Source organism: Erinaceus europaeus, chromosome 16 (assembly GCF_950295315.1).
Source record: "Erinaceus europaeus chromosome 16, mEriEur2.1, whole genome shotgun sequence".
NCBI lineage: Eukaryota > Metazoa > Chordata > Mammalia > Eulipotyphla > Erinaceidae > Erinaceus > Erinaceus europaeus.
In genome coordinates this window covers 6,211,929-6,232,000 of record NC_080177.1, presented here as the reverse complement: position 1 = coordinate 6,232,000, position 20,072 = coordinate 6,211,929, and positions in this window count along the sequence as shown.

Below are 20,072 nucleotides of genomic sequence, written 5' to 3'. Positions count from 1 at the left end.
TCTGTTTCTGAATTATTTCACTTACCATGAATTTTTCAAGGTCCATCCAAGATCGGCTGAAAAAAGTGAAGTCACCATTTTTTATAGCTGAGTAGTATTCCATTATGTATATAGACCACAACTTGCTCAGCCACTCATCTGTTGTTGGACACCTGGGTTGTTTCAAGGTTTTGGCTATTACAAATTGTGCTGCCAAGAACATATGTGTACATAGATCTTTTTGGATGGATGTGTTGGGTTCCTTAGGATATATCCCCAGGAGGGGAATTGCAGGACCTTAGGGTAGGTCCATTTCTAGCCTTCTGAGAGTTCTCCAGACTGTTCTCCACAGAGGTAGGACCAATTGACATTCCCACCAGCAGAGCAGGAGGGTTCCTTTGACCCCGCACCCTCTCCAGCATTTGCTGCTGTTACCTTTTCTGATGTATGACATTATCACAGGAGTGAAGTGGTATCTCATTGTTGTCTTTATTTGCATTTCTCTGACAATCAGAGACTTGGAGCATTTTTTCATGTGTTTCTTGGCCTTTTGGATCTCTTCTGTGGTGAATATTCTGTCCATGTCCTCCCCCCATTTTTGGATGGGGTTATTTGTTGTCTTGTGCTAGTCTGTTCTTAATAGTTATCCCAAGAACAGATGTGACAAAGATCAGAGCCTTCCTTAGCACCCTTAGATGAAAATCTTGGAAGAATAAGAAGCTCCTTGGGGGCCAGGCTGTGGCTTATCTGGCTAAACACATACACTACAGTGCACAAAGACCTGGGTTCAAGCCCCTGGTCCCCACCTGCAGGAGGAAAGCTTCACGAGTGGTGAAGCAAGGCTGCAGGTGTCTGTCTCTCTCTCCTTCTCTATCTCACCCTCCCCTCTCAGTTTCTCTGTGCCTCTATCCAACTATCCAATTAAAAAAAGAAATAAGAAGCTCCCCTAAGGGCAAGAATCATGTGCACTTGCTTAACAAAATCTTCAAAAATGGGAGTCAGGCGGTAGCGCAGCAGGTTAAGTACAGGTGGTGCAAAGCGCAAGGACCAGTGTAAGGATCCTGGGTAAGGATCCCAGTTCAAGCCCCTGGCTCCCCACCTGCAGGGGAGTCACTTCCCAGGCGGTGAAGCAGGTCTGCAGGTGTCTATCTTTCTCTCCCCCTCTCTGTCTTCCCCTCCTCTCTCCATTTCTGTCTCTGTCCTATCCAACAACCACGACATCAATAACTACAACAATAAAACAACAAAGGCAACAAAAGGGAAAACATCAATTTTTTAAAATCTTCAAAAATATCTGCAATTTTGCCAGCTCATCTGTTTAATCTTTAGTACAGTTATAAAAAAAAATCTAGTGTTGAAATTCTGTGTTTACTTGGAGACTTCAAGCTTTGCTTTAACTTCTCCTGAGTGATGGCTCATTTCCCCAGCCCATCTTTTCTCCTCCATCATCTGCTAGAGGGTACAGTCCCCAAAGTCTTTTTTAATATATTAGAGCCGGGGACTGAGGAGGTAGCCTAATGGTTATGCAAAAAAGACTTTCAAGTCTGAGGCTCTGAGTGCCCAGGTTCAATCTCCAGTGCTACCCAAAGCCAGAGCCAAACAATGAGAGCTCTGTTATAAAAAAGAAAAATATATGGGGGTCTATCCTAAGGAACCCAACACACCCATCCAAAAAGATCTGTGTACACATATGCTCTTAGTAGCACAATTTGTAATAGCCAAAACCTGGAAGCAACCCAGGTGTCCAACAACAGATGAGTGGCTGAGCAAGTTGTGGTCTATATATACAATGGAATACTACTCAGCTGTAAAAAATGGTGACTTCACTGTTTTCAGCCAATCTTGGATGGACCCTGAAAAATTCATGTTAAATGAAACAAATCAGAAACAGAAGGATGAATATGGGATGATCTCACTCTCAGGCAGAAGTTGAAAAACAAGATCAGAAGAGAAAACACAAGTAGAACCTGAACTGGAATTGGTGTATTGCACCAAAGTAAAAGACTGGGGTCGGTGAGGGGGGAGAATACAGGTCCAAAAAGGATGACAGAGGACCCAGTGGGGTTGTATTATTATATGGGAAACTGAGAAATGTTATACATGTACAAATTATTATATTTACTGTTGAATGTAAAAAGAAAGAAAATTTGTCCTTGAAAGTGCACTTTCTTTAAATGCTGGAGGGAATCTTCAGGAAAAATTTTTTTTCCTTTCCTTACAACCATAGAAACCCAAATAGCCTTTTTGTACTTTAAACAGTGTTCACAAATGCTGATTCTATTGGAAGTATTATAAATGACTATTAATCCTTAAAAAAAGAAAGAAAGAGGGAGTTGGGTGGTAACAAAGGACAACAAAAAGAAAGAAAGAGAGAGAGAGAGAGGAATAAAGAAAGGAAGAAAGAGAAAGAAAAATATATATATTGTGGTCTGGGAGGTGCCACAGTGGATAAAGCATTGGATTCTCAACCATAAGGTCCTGAGTTTAATACCTGGCAGCACATGTACCAGAGTGATGTCTGGTTCTCTCTCACACACCTATCTTTCTCATGAATAAATTTAAAAAATTCTTAAATATATATATATATACACATATATTAGAGATGAATTTTTTTTTTTCTTTAAAAAGTTCAACTTCGGGACCAGGTGGTAATGCACCTGGTTGAACACACATGTTACAATGCACAAAGACTTGGGTTCAAGGTTTATTTGGACTCTGGTCACCAGGCAGGAATGGTTGTGTCTGGGTTGGTGGAGTGACAGACTGCTTCCTTCCCTCCTTCCCCATTGTTGGCTGGTCCAGCTGGCCCTGTGCTCCAGGTGGTGGTAGGACATACTGCCAACCAAGTCAGAAGGGTTCAAATATCTCCCAACCCAAACTGCTTATTAAAAGCCTCTTGATTAAAGTACTGTGTTTCACAGATTTCACTAATTTATTTTATTTTATTTTTTTAAATTTTTTATTTAAGAAAGGATTAATGAACAAAAACATAAGATAGGAGGGGTACAGCTCCACACAATTCCCACCACCCAATCTCCATAACCCACCCCCTCCCATGATAGCTTTCCCATTCTCTAGCCCTCTGGGAGCATGGACCCAGGGTCATTGTGGGTTGCAGAAGGTAGAAGGTCTGGCTTCTGTAATTGCTTCCCTGCTGAACATGGGCGTTGACTGGTCGGTCCATACTCCCAGTCTGCCTCTCTCTTTCCCTAGTAAGGTGTGTCTCTAGGGAAGCAGAGCTCCAGGACACATTGGTGGGGTCTTCAATTCAGGGAAGCCTGGCCAGCATCCTGGTGGCATCTGGAACCTGGTGATTGAAAAGAGAGTTAACATACGAAGCCAAACAATTTGTTGAGCAATCATGGATCCCAGGCTTGGAATAGTGGAGAGGAAGTGTTAGGGAGGTACTCACTGCAAACTCTAGTGTACTTCTGCTTTCAGGTATATATTTTGCAGTAGTTTATGGATACGTGTGAACATAAGCTCTCTCTCACAGAAACTGGTGTATATCTAGGTTATGGGACTTTGTTAGAAAGTGAACTACCTGAGATGGAATTAGAGAATACTATAAAAGGAAAGGTCTCACCCGAGTAATGAAGCTGAAGGGTTGTCATTCCACATGTGAAGTCTCTGGACACAGTCTGAGGTGAAGCATGTTGAGGTGGCAATCGTTGCGTTGACTAATTTATTTTAAATATCTTATTTATTTATTGAATAGAGACAGAGAAATTGAGATGGAAGGGGGAGATGAAGAGGGAGAAAGAATAAATCTACAGACTTGCGTCACTATTTGTGAAAGAAAGAAAAGGAGAGAGAGAGAGAAGACAGAGGGAGGGAATAATTTCAGCCTCCAAATGAGGGTTGAAATGGCAATAAAAGTTGAAAACAAACTTCCTAATGCACATGGCATCAGAGAAAGTCAAGCAGTGGTGGGCAGCTCAGAGAGGAAGCAACGGCTCTCTGGGAGTTTAAAGTGAGTATAAGCCCCAGCCTGAACTGCACTCACTGGGTTTTACCACCAGAACACAAGGTCCAAATCATGCTTTACAGCTGCTTGTCATGTAACAACTGGACACCCTCAAAGGAGTGCCATGGACACGGGCTTGCTTCTGGCTGAGTCATTTCAGATGCCATATGTCCCCAAAGCCTCTGTTTGTGTCCTTTAAGAGAGTGATAGTGATTTTTCTATTTTAAGCAGTGAAGGGTAGGCCTTTGTTTTCTGAGGCAATTCCTGCGCCCTCTAATTGTCAGTGGGTTTAATGCAACATGTAGGCACATTTATAACATGAGTTGCTCAAATATCTAATCAGCTGTGTGTAGAAACCAGCCATGTGACTCCCTCAGTGTAGAGACCTAGCTACCATGTCCAGAAGTTGCTGTGGGCTACAACTTTCTCTCTCTCTCTCTCTCTCTCTCTGGGGGTTCATGAGTTCCAGAAATGCTTCCTCTTAGCAGAAGAAAGTTTAGCTTGTAAGGTTCTTGGGACAAGGGTCCTAATGCCATGAATTCTTGTCACAACTGGAGTTAATTGCATTGTTTTGTTGGAAAACCCTCATTGTCTGTCCTTTGCATATCTTCATTGATTCAGAAAGAAGAGCAAATTCTTGCTACAAAGCTCTGGAAGCTAAGAGCTCTCAGAAAGATTATAATGATTTGTCTAGGAATAGTCAGTGAAAGAACTAAAATTCCAAATCTGTCTGTCTTGCTTCTTTTGAGGAGTGTGTGAGTGTGCGTGTTACTACAAGGGGACATGCAATCTAAGCAAGGTCTTTTGAAGGAGCTTGATATCTAGTGGGAAAGCAGATGTATATTGGTTGTTCTTCCAGGTCCAAGATTACCTTTAAAAAAAAAAGATTTAAGGAAAATAAGGAGAAAGACACCACAACACCACTCCATGATATATATATATATATATATATATATATATATATATATATATATATATATATATATATATATATTATATACGACAGAGAAAGGAGGATGTTTGGAATGTACTGCACAGCATGGAACCTCAACAGGCTGGGTGGCTATTTCTATCTCTATTTGAATTTTCCCTTATGTTTGCATTTTATGTCCAGCATGAAAAAGAACCTAGAAGGGTGAGAGACTCCCCCCCCCACCCCTGCCAACACCCCAACATATTCTGTAGCATGAGAGGCGAGAACCTGACCTTCCCCCAGAGGAGGAGCAAAGTCCTGAGAAGCAGTGCAGCTTGCCCCCCCAACACACACACACACACACACACACACACACACACACACACACACACACACACACACTCACTCACACACACACACTCACACACACACACACACACACTCACACACACACACACACCCAGTCTCACACACATACCCTCTAGTGGCAAAACCACAAAGAGGACCTTCAACTTCAGTTCCAGGGTCAGACTGCCTGGAGCCCCATCAGCCCACAGTCATGGCCTCAACAGACAGAGGCAGCAAGCAAAGGGGCATGAAGTCCTTTTACTACACGAGAGAGAAAAGCCCCAAAAATGGCCCATGGCTTTAATGACTCAGCCTGTGGTATGGAGGCATGGAGAAATAGAGCAGGGTTTGGTGATGGAGAAAAAGAGAAGATACAAGATACATCAGACCATACCCTGGGGGTGCTGGGTTCATGCTGAGGAAATGTCTCAAAAAGGATGTTTTGAGGTGGAAGGAGTTGGGTCGGGGCCAAATCTGAGTCTTGTTCAACAGAAGAAGGCTGAAGCCCCGTGACCACAGTCTCTCCATCTGCCAGTTACAGCAGCTATTCTAGGCCCTGGCCCGAGGCCAGTCTTCATTGATTTCAGCAATAAAATTATGTGTTCCCAAGCTCATCTGTTTTGGCTCACAAACAGCAAAGAGAGCGATTATAGAAGGTCAGACTTGACCTTCTGTTTGGGATGATGCCCTCTGTATTCATACTTGTTTGGTCTCTGCAAGTGATTCATTTAGGGCTGCAGGATTACTGAGTCATCGTCAAAATTCACGCCTTTCCTTCTCAGCCCTAATGGTTTGCTTTCCTCCATCAAAGCCAGACTCCATTCATGTTTCCAACAGGCACATTGACTTGAGTGTCACTGATGGGCTGTGTTTGCCCTCCCTGGAGGGAAAGCAAGACAAATATGAGGCTAAGATTCAAAGCATCTCCAGGGAGGTTGTAAAGTCTGGGTTTTAAAGGGCTGGAACAAAGGGACAGTTGTTAAGTCTTAAATTAGCACATGAATCTCTTCCCATCTATACTTCAGTGACTTACACTGTTTTTCCAGTGCTGATGGAATCCATGTCCCCTTCCTGCCCACAAATACCTTCTCATTCCCAGGGGTCCAAATTTCTCTTCCTTCTGGTAAACGTTGTCATTTTATCCCTGGGTAGTAGGCATCGGGTGTTTTAGCCAGGGACTAAAGAACAGAAAGCTTTTCAGATTAGCTCAGGAGGAAACATGGACCATGTTAAAAGTAACCATATTGGATCATATTGGGGGTCATATTGGTACTTTGTGCGCTTAACCAGGTGCGTCACCACCCTGCCCCTTGGGCGCCATATTGTTTCTTTGGCCAAGCCATCAAACAAGAAATTATTCAGAGGGGCCGGGTGGTGGCACACCCAGCTGAGTGCACACATAACCACATACAAGCACTGAGGCTTGGGGAGGGAACATGGTTGACCTTCTATCTTAGGTGACCTGGCCAGGGGAATCTTTGATTCCATAGTTGATCACTGTGGGTGTTAAAAAACTTGGAAGATACTTTATCCCATCAAAGAGTTCCAGTATCATCATCATCATCATCATCTTCTTCTTCTTCTTCTTCTTCTTTTTTTTTTTTGGAGGGTTGAAGGTTTATTGGTGGAACATATAAAAGGAATGAACTGCTGTTTTTCATTATTGTAAGTCTTGCTCTGCTATTTAATTTTAACATGGTGGATATCTGTAAATAAAACTTGTGTGGAAATATAATGTTTTGTGGGCCCTGCTAATGTTCTACCACATCTTCACAATTTCCCAACACATCATCTCCTTGTCACAGAGACCCAAAGTGGACAGGGAGCAGCGCAGTGAGAGTCAGAGAGCCAGCCCTGAGCGGGAGCTACCCTGACAGCTGGCATCACTCTCCGAGGTAAGCCAGCTCTGGGAACAGGCCTCGAGAACGGGGTGGCCAGCCTGAGGCGCTGGGAAACCTCGTACACAGTGGGAGTGTCACTCTCAGACGTCACACTTGCTTCTGCCACCTGCATTGCTCCTAATGAATGTTTTCGTGGAGAGGAGGGAAGCAAAAAAAAAAGGTGTATTGCACCAAAGTAAAGGACTCTGGGGTGGGAGGGAGTGTTCAGGTCCTCGGATGACGGAGGGTTAGAGGGTTAGGTGGAAAACTGAGAAATGTTACACGTGTATGAACTACTGTATTTTACTGTTGACTGTAAAAACATTAATCCCCCCCATTAAAGGGGTTGCAAAAAAATTACACTGAGCTAAATAAAGACATTTTTTGGTAACATAATTCACAAAAGTGAATTTTTTAAAAATAGAAATAGGACTTTGAGAACTATGATGGTTAGGGAGATGGGGCATAGAACTTCTATGATGGCTTGTGTGTAACTATATCCTGAAATCTTACCATCTTGTAAACCCCCATTAATCACATAAATGCCTTTGAAAAAAATTAAATTCATAATGTAAATAATAAAGAAAGGAAGGAAGGAGGGGAGAGAGACAGATAGAGATGGCACAAACTGGGCCAAGATGACCTTTTAGCAATTACACAAAACCCTGAGTTCACTCCTCAGTGCCACAAAAATATTTAAAAAATATTTTTAAATGTCTGTTTATTTATTCCCTTTTGTTGCCCATGTTGTTTTATTGTTGTAGTGATTATTGTTGTTGTTGTTATTGATGTCATTGTTGTTGGATGGGACAGAGAAATGGAGAGAGGAGGGGAAGACAGAGAGGGGGAGAGAAAGATAGACACCTGCAGAATTGCTTCACATCCTGTGAAGCAACCCCCCCAGCAGGTGGGGAGCCAGGGGCTCGAACCAGGATATCCTTACACTGGTCCTTGTGCTTTGTGCCATGTGTGCTTAACCCACTGCATTAACACCCGACTCTACAAAAATATTTTTATAAGAAGTAACTATTTTCCTACCTAGCCCCAGCCCATTCCTGTCTACTGGCTCATACTATATGCCAAAAAGCATTATTCCTAGAAATCTATCATAACTTCTAGTTTCTTCCCCAACCCCATGGTGGTCTCAGGCAGCAGGAGTCATTCCTGGGAGATAAATAGATATGTTTTTTGACAAATTCCCTCAAACTAGAAAGGGTGTCCAATCTGCATCTAATACTAACTATAGTCATCCCAGGATCAGCCTCAAATTTCATTTCCTTTTGCCTCATGGAACAGTTGCCCTCCCTATCCCCATGGAATCTACCTCTGAGTATCTGCAGAGACCTGGACAACCCAAATGCAGAAAGAGAAAAACCATAGGGCAAGTAGAAACTGGGTCACATCCCTTCACGTGTTCATTGAACCCAAAATCTAGGTCAGTGACATTTCTTCAAGAGTCATGCTCTGGGCAAGACCTGCGTTTTCCCCTTCCTTTGTGTCAAAGAGAGTGGAAAAACACTTTTATGAGTTAGTTTGCAACTTTAGCCTTGACAGGCTAGGTGACCGACTTGGCACTGGGTTCTATAGGTCACCAGTTGCCCAGGGGTATTTGGGTGGTGAGACTGCGGTCACCATTTGTGTTTATATCCCAGGGTTTTCACGACAGAGGCTCTTTATCTTTCTTCCTTATGCAAACAGCAGGACAATCACCTGAGTGTGCTCGACCACAAAAGAATGAGGGCAAGCAAATTTGATTTTAAACCCATGACGTCAAGCAGGTCTAAGCATCAGTTTGGTCTTGTGGGTGGTTTTGCAAAGGTTGAGGCCATCTGGGGTCCACCAGTGTCAGGCTGTGCTCTTCCTGACATCAGTCACACAGACAGTCTGTCTGTTAGGGAAATGAATGTCCCCTCAAGCAAATCAACAAAATAAATCTGACCTTGAAAACATGATTAAGGGAAGCATTGCTTTGTGCCCTTGGCCTCAGAATAGGCAGCTATAATCATTGTGCCTTACATTAATGGAACCATATGGACACCGAGAGCAGATTTCTTTTCTTTCTTTTTTTTTTTTTAAAGTACAAAATTGCATCCATGTTATGGATAAGAAAATTGAGTCAACTAAGTCTCTACAACTTGCCCAAGGTGATGCAGATGGTGGTAGAGTCAGAATATCTCTGTGCCCCCCCCCCCCACCTGCATATCTTGGAGCAAGCACACAGAGCAGATTTATTTGAGAGAAGGAGAGAGAGAAAGAAAGAGAGAGAGAGAGAGAGAGAGGACTCTTTGCTTTGGTCAGATGTGGTGCTAGGACTCTAGCCTCTAACTCCGCACCTCATACCTTCAAATTATGTTCTACCCACTGAGCCACCTGCCCTTCCACTTAAGAACAACTTCTAATATGAGAAATAAAAATAAATAGATAAAGGGAGTCAGGCACAGCGTCACCACGTGCGCAGCGGGTTAAGCGCAGGTGGCGCAAAGCGCAAGGACAGCTGTAAGGATTCCGGTTCAAGCCCCCGACTCCCCACCTGCAGGGGAGTCGCTTCACAGGTGATGAAGCAGGTCTGCAGGTGTCTATCTTTCTCTCCCCCTCTCTGTCTTCCCCTCCTCTCTCCATTTCTCACTGTCCTATCCAACAACGATGAAATCAATAACCACAACAAAGGCAGCAAAAGGGAAAATAAATAAATATTAAAAATAATAAATAAATAGATAAAAATTAAAAAGAACGACTTCTATCAAAGCAAAGACAAGTCCACATATTTCACTGCTAAATAAAATAAAATAAAATAAAATTTCTAACTTGTTAGTCATATTTACTAACATTGCCCAGAGTCTTTTGGTTATGAGCTTCTTTCTTTTCTTTAAGATTAAGATCAAGCTGCCTCCTAGACTCCCAACCCTCTGAGTAAATTCACCACTTGGCTTGTGGAAGTGCTATTTTCTTGCTCCTTGCTTTTATTGACTCCGGGCTGCTCATCAGGCCTGCCCATGTCTGCTTGTTGTTTCTGAAGCTTATTGAGGCTCAATCTCTTATTTAAAAGAAATTTGGAGGGGGGTTAGATTGACCTGTCAATGCCCATGTCTAGCGGAGAAGTCACAGAAGTCAAACTCCCACCTTATGCACCCCTAAAGATCTTTAGTCCATCCTCTCAGAGGGACAAAGAATATGGAAATTTCCAATAGAGGGGATGGGATATGGCACTCGGGTGGGAACTGTATGAATTGTACCCCTCTTATCCCACAATTTTATTGATCAATATTGAGTCACTAATAATAAAAAAAAGTTGAAATATCAGAAAACACAAAGCAGAGTCACTAATAATAATAATAAGTTGAAATATCAGAAAACACAAAGCAGAACTTGGACTGAGTTTGGTGTATTGCACCAAGTTAAAAGACTTTGGGGTTGGGGGAGAGGGTTCAGGTCCTAGAACATGGTGGCAGAGGAGGACCTAGAGGGGGTTGTATTATTCTGTGGATAATTGGGAAATGTGGGCCGGGTACATGTTACGGTGCACTGGGACCTGGGTGTGAGCCCCCTGTCCCCACCTGCAGGGGAAAGCTTTGCAAGTGGTGAAGCAGGGCTTCAGGTGTCTCTCTTTTTCTCTGTCACCCCCTTCCCTCTCATTTTCTGGCTGTCTCTATCCAATAAATAGAGTTAATAAAAAATTTTTAAAAAAGAAAATTGGGAAATGTTATGCATGTACAAACTGCTGCATTTTACTGTTGACTGTAAACCATTCCCCCCCCCCACCATAAAGAGAAGCAGTCATTGGTTTGAGAGAGAGATGAAAAGTGACATCAGCTCTGGCATATTGTGTTGCCCAGCATACGAGTTCCCTCTTCCATTACCATGTGTCGTCACAATTCGAGTATTTATATTTGCAAGACTGGCATCCTCTTGGACTGGGAGAGAGCTCCGTGGCTAAAGTCCACACTTTACTGCTCCTGAGATCCTGGGTTCAATCCCCAGCACTACATGGGAAGACATGAATCAAGGGGGCTTTATGGACAATGCAGCAGTTCTGTCATCTCTCTCTCCCTCTCCCTCTCCTTCTCCCTCCCTCTCCCCTCCTCCTCTCTCTCTCTCTCTCTCTTTCTCTCTCTCCTCTCTCTAAAGATGCAGAATTTAAAAATTGGGCTGGGCAGGTCATTCAGTGGTTTCACACAGAGCTACATTTCATTCCTATGCAGAAAGAGAGAGGAAAAGAGGAAAGAGACAGAGAGGGAGAAGAAGAGAGAGAACCATGACTAAGCTCCTTATACCTTCTTTTGGTTCCCTCCTTAGGAGTCTAAATATATTCAGTTTTTCTTTTTTAACTGGGGTCTTGCATCTGTGCAATTTCATTGCTCTGGGCCACTGTTCTATTCAGGTAGAGAGAGAGAGGAAGAGACAGCATGATGCCAGAGCTTCTTCTATTGCCATAGCACCTCTCATATGGTGCCAGGGCTCAAAGCTGGGGCCAGAGGTCCAATCTGGGATATCTAGGTGCAGGTCTTGTGCAATGCCATCTCCCTGGCCTTGCCGATAGGATGATTAGAAAGGACGTTGTTAAGATTGAGAGAGGTTGAGTTAACTCACAATGGTCCTGGACCTTGGGATGGACAACTAGAGGAGGTGTGCAGAAGGGCCCGGCATGGGTGCACCGGTATGAGTGCACACATTATCATGATCAAAGACCCAGGTTCAGGTTCCTGGTCTCCACTTGCAAAGAGGAGAGCTTGACAAGTGGTGAAGCAGGCTGTGGGTGTCTCTCTCTCTCAATCTCCTTCTCCCTTTTTAATTTTTCACTGTCTTGTCAAATAGAATTTTTTAAAAGATAATATTGGAAAAAAAAAAAAAGAAGATAATATTGGGAGTTGGGAAGTAGCCCAGCGGGTTAAGCGCCCATGGCACAAAGTGCAAGGACCAGCCTAAGGATCCTGGTTCGAGCTCTCAGCTCCCCACCTGCAGGGGAGTCGCTTCACAGGCAGTGAAGCAGGTCTGCAGGTGTCTGTCTTTCTCTCCCCCTCTCTGTCTTCCTTTCCTCTCTCCATTTCTCTCTGTCCTATCCAACAACGATGACAACAATGATAACTACAACAATAAAACAACAAGGGCAAAAAAAGGGAATAAATAAATATTTTAAAATATTTTTTAAAAAGATAATATTAATAAAGGAAAGGGGTCAGGTGGTGTCATACCTGGTTGAGTGCACATGTTATCATGCACAGGGATCTGGGGTTCAAGCCCCTGGTCCTGCAGAGGAGTGGGGAGGGCAGCTCCACCAGTGGTGAAGCAGATCTGCAGGTGTCTCTTTTTTTTTCTCTCTCCTTCCCTATCTCCCTCTTCCTTCTTAATTTCTCTATGGCCTGTCAAATAAATTTTAAAAAAAAGGAAAAAAATGAAAAAACAAACCAACAAATAAGAGGGCTGCAGTCTACAGGAGGCACTCACATCTGAGACTGTAGGTGCATGAGGAGGAGCCCTTACTGAGGGATCCTGACTAGCTGCTGTAGAACACAGCAAGGAACGGCCCTGCATACACACCCCACACAAACTCACTCTCTGATCCTCCCTGCCCCTGCAGTCCTCCCCAAACCTCCAGGGTGCAAAGGGTGTTTGTCTGGCCTGGGTGTTTGTCCCCTAAGCAGCCATGGCTCTGGACTGATAATCAGCATGGAGGATTTTCCTCTGTAACAAAAACACTTAAGCTTTGCTTGGTTCCAGCATATCCTAGCTCTCCAGATCTGAAGCCATCCACAAACAGGCCCCATTCAGATCCCCACCCCAGCCCCTGCCCTGCCCCCTTGAGCTAACAAAAACATGCCTATCTCACAGCCCTACAAAAAAAAAAAAAATCCCCGTGCTGGTCTAAATGTACCAACTCCCTATTTTTTCCTGGCCAGGAGGCTGCTAGAACTTGAACCCAGGGGACCAGGCTGGGCTTTGCCCATGCATGTGAGGCCACCAGCAAGGGAGGAGCCCTGGTGGCAGCTTATAGCAGAGCTCCTCCAATGCTCCCAAAGCCACCAGCGTGGAAGCCAGCCTGCTACACTGCTATGTGTTCTGAATCCTCGAACCCTGGACCGGGTGGTCTCAGATGGTCGCATGCAATCAGCACGGCAGCTTCCAAAGCCTTTTCTGTGTAGGTGACCCTGGAGGAGTTACACATGTCCTTTAGGTCCTGGAGAGATATTAAGTGATTACTTTTTTTTTTTTTTTTTACCTCCAGGGTTATTGCTGGGGCTCGGTGCCTGTACTACGAATCCACTGCTCCTGGAGGCTATTTTTTTCCTTTTATTACCCTTGTTACTATTATTGTTGCTGTTGGTGCTGTCATTGCTGTTGGATAGGACAGAGAGAAATCGAGAGACTAGGGGGAGACAGAGGGGAGAGAAAGACACCTGCAGACCTGCTTCGTTGTGAAGCAACGCCCCCTGCAGGTGGGGGCTTGGGGGCTCAAACCAGGATCCCTGCAGGGATCCTTGAGCTTCGTGCCATGTGTGCTTAAACCACTGTGCTACTGCCCGGCCCTGGTTAGCAATTACTTTTATATCCTATGTTACTAAGGGAATTGGAGGTGTTGAGACTAGCACCTTCTCTTGCACCTGCACAGATAGAGACTCAACGCAGTGAGAATGAGAATAGATGTTTCTGGCATTTTTCTCTGTACCCCTAACCAGTAGGCCAACGTGTGGTATAAAATAGACTGGCTTCAGATTGCCCGGCTGTGAGTCTTAATCTCGCACCTGGCTCATGGCAGGTGTGACAATAGAATGACGTCAGCCACACTTAGGGCTGAGACTCCAGGACAATGGATGCCCCCAATCTGCAGTGAAATACTAGACAGCTTTAGGGCTTAAGGAAAAGACTCAGCATTTAGGAAAGAAAAGAGCTTGGTTTTCAAAGGTGTTCAAGGGAGTCAGAATTCAGAAGGACTGGTCAGCTAGGGTCAAAGAAATAAAGCAAAATCCGTGAGTGGATTTTCTATTATGTGGTTCCAAGGAATGAAACCAGAGCCTCAGTATGGATCCTTCTGCCAACACACATGTCCAGTGAAGAAGCAATTACAGAAGCCAGAACTTCTACCTTCTGCACCTCAAAACAATTTTGATCCATACTCTCAGAGGGGGGAGAAGTGATAGGGGGAAGATGACCAGAGGGCTCTGAACTCCAACTCCATCAGGATCCGGAGAGAGAACGGAAAACACCAAGGACATTCAGAAGTAGTAACAGGTGTGACTTAGAAAGGAAGAGAAGGAGGGGGCCATAGGAAAAACGGGCAAAGCTATGTAGCTAGTTATAGAAATAGTAGTCAAGCCAACAAATAGTTCTCCCCAAATCACAGAATTAATAGTCAACCTATATCAGTGACCTTGGGAGAACCACTGAAGTTTCCAATGGAGGGAATGGGGACACAGAAGTCTGGTGGTGGGAAAGGTGTGGCACTTATACGCCTGTTATCTTCTAATTTTGTAAATCAATATTAAATCGCTAATAATTTTTGAATACATGATAAAATAGTTGTAAATTCAGACAACATCTGTGACCTTGGCAGAACGGCTACAGTTCCTACAAGGAAGGGAATGCAGCCGCAGAGCTCTGGTGGTGTCGTGTCATGGATTTTTGCCTCCATCATCTTCAGAAAATGTGGATCAATATTAAATCGCTAATAAAGGTTAATTAACTTCAAAGATCCTTAACTCTTCAAAAGGTTTATCATAGAGTCATCTGTTGAAATATAGGCTGATGTGAGCCAGCTATGTGTACAGTAGAGGAACAGGTTGTCAGTAAAGTTAATTGCTCATTTTGCTAGGATAGAGAGAAATTGAGAGGGGAGGAGGCGATGGAGAGGGTGATAGGAAGAGAGATATCTGCAGACCTGCTTCGTTGCTTGTCACTGAGACCAGTTCTTGTTCTATTTAACAGAGTAGACCGGGCCCCTCAAGCCTAGCTTGGTCTCTTTCCGTTTTACCGCACAGACATAGATTGTTATCATCCATATAACACGGAGGCCCCAAACAGTGAAAGAGTCAAGTGGATAAACATCTAAATGATGCCTTTAGACTTTCTCATGGGACTTTGGACATTGGCACCAAAGGGCAGGCTGTCTGTTAGGGTATGGGAATGGGAATTTGAGCTGCTTATAGGAAGTCTTTTTTTTTTTTTTCCCTCCAGGGTTATTGCTGGGCTCGGTGCCTGCACCATGAATCCACCGCTCCTGGAGGCCACTTCTTCCCCCTTTTGTTGCCCTTGTTGTTGTAGCCTCGTTGTGGTTATTAGTATTACCATTGTTGATGTTGTTCATTGTTGGATATGACAGAGAGAAATGGAGAGAGGAAGGGAAGACAGAGAGGGGGAGAGAAAGACAGACACCTGCAGACCTGCTTCATTGCCTGTGAAGCGACTCCCCTGCAGGTGGGGAGCTGGGGGCTCGAACCGGGATCCTTACACCCGTCCCTGCACTTTGCGCCACGTGCGCTTAACCCACTGCGCCGCCGTCGGACGCCCTAGAAAGTCTTCTGCAAAACAACAGCTAATATGCTTAAACCAAGTCTGGGAGCCAGCTGGTGGCACGCCCGATAGAGTGCACATGGTATCATGTGCAAGGACCTGAGTTCAAGCCCCCTGGTCCCCACTTGCAGGGCAGAAGCTTCACAAGTAGAGAAGAAGAGCTACATTATCTATCTATCTATCTATCTATCTATCTATCTATCTATCTATCATCCTCCCCTTCCCTCTCCATTTCTATCTGTCTGTCTCTATCATTCATATTCATATATACAGATATGATTTAAGGGTGAGTGGTGGCACATCTGCTTTTGCATGCACATGGCACCATGCACAAGGTCATGGGATTCAGGTCCCCAGTCTCCACCTGCAAGAGAAAATCTTCACGAGCAGTGAACAGTGCTCTAGGCGGCTCTCGGCTCTCTTACTCTCGCCCACTGGATCTCCCCTTCCTCTCTCATTTGTTCCCCTTCCTCTCTCATTTTTGCATGTGTGGTGCTAGCTCTGAAAAAAAGAAAGGAAAGAAGGAAGGGAGGGAGGAAGGAAAGAAGGAAAAAAGGGAAAAAGAAAGAAGGAAAAGAAGAAAGCAAGTTATGTGTTCACATTTCTGTCAGATAATTCCTTTATATGCTTTCCACAACAATTCTTTAAGGCAGATGTGGACACTGAAATACGGCAACGTAGACCTATCTAATGTCTTACTGCAGATAGTTCAGTTCTGGACAGTTGAATTCTGGAGCTTGCTTAGCTAGTGAGAATATTCTACAGTCCCAAAATTATTTATATGGTTAGAAGTTATTTACAAAAGCAAAGTATTCTTCATGGGAGCTAAAGCATCTTCTGGGGATTAGGCCTGAATTATGTATGTGATGATCCTTTGGGGAGAGATAAGTTTACGTGATCTGGACCATAGCTTATGTAAATACCATATGTAAATATTATATAAATGCTGCATAATAATGTCTAATTCTCATCATGAACACCAGTAAATAGGGACAGGGCAGTAGTTTGCCAGGTTAAGTACACATAGTACAAAACGCAAGGACCAGTCATTCAAAAATAATTAATCATGGTGTATTGCACCAAAGTAAAAGACACTGGGGTAGGAGGGTGGGAGGAATTTAGGTCCTGGAACAGGATGGTACAGGACCTAGTGGGGGTGTATTGTTGTGTGGAAAAATGAGAAATATTATGCATGTACGAACTATTGTATTGACTGGTGGCTATAAAACATAAGTCCCCCAATAAAGAAATTTAAGAAAATAAAGAAGAAGGAGGAGGAGGAGGAGAAAGCAAGTATGGGAGGGAGCCGGGTGCTGGAGCCCCTGGTTGACTGCACGTTACAGTGCGCAAGGAGCCGGGTTTCAGCCCCTGGTCCCCACCCGCAGGGGAAAACATTGCAAGTAGCGAAGCAGGGCTGCAAGTGTCACTCTGTTTCTATCTCTCCATTCCTTTTGGTTTCTGTTCATCTCTATCCAATAAATAAAGATACAAATTAAAAAAAAAAAAAAGAAAGTAGGGGGAAGGAAGAGAGAATAGAAGGAAGAAAGCAAGGGAGGAAGGGAGGGAGGGAGGCTTAAGCTGATCAGTCCTACATCATGGAACTTGGCGCCCAAGCTTCCTGGCAGCTAGCTTAGCCCAGGACTGATAACTGGATTACTGCCAGCATGACCACCTGTCCCCTTTGAGTCACCCCAGTTCTTTCTCAGGTTTCACTGGAGACCTGAGCACTTCCTACACCATCCTAAGATCTAGCTATTTCTCCAGCTCCTGTGTCATGGCCCCCATCTCTGGGAACTTTCCCCCAACCCAGAGCCCCTAGCAACCATGGTCTAACCAAGTAAGGCAGTGTATTTTTTTTTTCACATTCTTATTTGTCATTAATAGTAGGTTACAAGACGGTAGGATTACAGTGTATATAGTCCCACACCACACCCACCACCAAAGTTCTGTGTCCCCACTCTCCCACCTCCCAGAGAGAACCACCAGAATTCTCACAAGTCTTAGAAACAGTTTGCTTGCTTCTGTTTGTTTTCAAGTTCACGTGATATCAGTTCTCTAAATTCCATACATGAGGAGCAAAGCTACCCAGTAGTTCTCTTCCATCTCTTTATTTTGCTAAGCATAATCTCCTCCAGCTCCATCTATTCTGTCCTGAAAAACACAATATCATCGTTTTTAATTGCAGAGTAGTATTCCATGGAGTCAATATCCCATAACTTTTTTTTTTTTTTTTAACCAGAGCACTGCTCAGCTCTGGTTTATGGTGGTATAGAGATTGAACCTGGGACTTTGGAGCCTCAGACAGGAGAGTCTCTTTGCGTAACCACTAAGCTCACTAAGCTAGATATGCCCCTACCCTACTCCATAACCTCTTTAGTTAGTCATCTCTTGATGGGCATTCAGTCATCTTCCAGTCTGTCTATTGTGAAGATCGCAGCCATGAACAGAGGGGTGCTTATGTCCCTTTGAATTAGTGTTTGAGTGTTCACTGCATTAATGCCCAAGAGTGGTACTGCTGGGTCTCAAGGTAATTCCATTTCTATTTGTTAAAGGACTGTCCACACAGTCTCCCAAGGGGGCTGTACCAGTTTGCATTCCCACCAGCAGTGAAGCCGAGTTCCATTTTCTCCAAAGCCCCTCCAACGCCTGATATTCCTAAAATAGTGTGTCCTATGGGAAGCAAAAACACTAATATATCAGGGCACCACAGCCAGGGAGTCCCTGGGGCCTCTCACTGTCCACAGGGGCATCACCGTCTGCTGGGATGACACCTGCAGCGGTCGACTGTCACTGCCCCCCAAGTCCTGATGTCTCCTTGAAAACAGAGCCAGAGACTGGCACCTACAACCCAGTGCTGGCTTGTCACTCTTGCCACCTGCTTCTCTGGAAACTGCCAATTCAGAACAAAGTTCAGCCTGGCTGGAACTCCAGAGGCAGCTGCATTCCTGATAAAATGGTTATCAAGCTAATGGTGGCCTTGGTGCCTCCTAAACCATTGTGTGTGTGTGTGTGTGTGTGTGTGTGTGTGTGTGTGTGTGTAGGGTCTTACTCGTGTACGATTTCGTGGTTCTAGGCTACTTATATTCGTTCCAATAAAGAGACCCAGAGACAGAAAGGACAGACACACCACCGCCCACAGTGGAGCTTCCTCTGTCGCCACAATAAATCCCTGTGTGATGTTTGGGTTTGATAATATGACAATGCGGGCACCCAACTCAATGAGCTACCTCTCTGCTCCCACAGGGTTTTCAGTGGCCATGTGTTGTTAAAATTCAGAGGCTCCGGCAGGCCGGGCTAGCTTCACGGGCGGGTAACAGAGACAACCAGAGATATATGGCTGGGCCGGGAAGCTGTATTTCTTTATTCAGGAACAACGATTCATAAACTAACCCAAACTAATCACCAAACAGAACTCTCCTGCCTCCTTTCCCCGCAATGGCGCCAAGCACTCTCGAACTCTGGGACTCTGGAACTCTTTCGGGGTTCCTTGGGGCAGGGACAAGCGGGCCGTGAAACTAGCAGGACTGAACCAATTTTCTTGGCAGGGGGAGAGCTAGAACAACCCAATGTAAAGCATACCACAAGCCATGTCCTAGATTTTTGGTTTGCTGTTGCCCACTCGATTTTTGGAAAGCACTTGATTTCTAAGCACTTCATCCTTTTTGTTCTCTCTCTCTCTCTCTTTTGGGATATTAGTATTGTGAGGGAGGTGAGTCTCAAGGGACTTGGGAATTTCAACCTACTGAGGACTGAGCTTTAATTTTAATTCTGCCAACTGAAGATTTTCCACCTCGGTGGCCGAGTACCCGGTTAAGCACACATAGTACGAAGTATAAGGATCTGGCTTCAAGGCCCCAGCTCCCCACCTGTGGCAGGGGGTCGGGGGAGGGGGCACTTCACAAGCAGCTAAGTAGGTCTGCAGGTGTCTTTCTCTGCATCTCTCCCTCCCTTCTCAATTTCTCTCCTTCCTATCCAATAAAATGGAAAAAAAAAAAAAAAAAGGCTGCCAGGAGCAATGGATTCCTAGTGCCGCCACCGAGCCCAAGTGATAACCCTGAAGAAAAAAAATTCATCTCCTCTACCTTTTGCTCCTCTTTTTTAAAAAAAAAACATAATTTTTAAATTTGTTTTAGATAAAAAACAAAAATGGAGAGAGGAGGGGAAGACAGAGGGGGGGAGAGATAGACAGACACCTGCAGACCTGCTTCATTGCTTGTGAAGCGACTCCCCTGTAGGTGGGGAGCTGAGGGCTCGAACCGGGATCCTTACACAGGTCCTTGTGCTTGGTGCCATCTGCGCTTAACCCGTTGCACTACCACCCAACTCCCGCCTAGAGGACTTCCAAGGTACTTTCTCCTGCTTTGTGGAGCAACTCACACACAACACACTTTCCCCAGGGCCGGAGGCTGGGGTTTCACCTTTAGCCACTGTCTTTCCATGTGGCCAGAAGGTGTCACATGTACCTGCCTGTACAGTTAACACC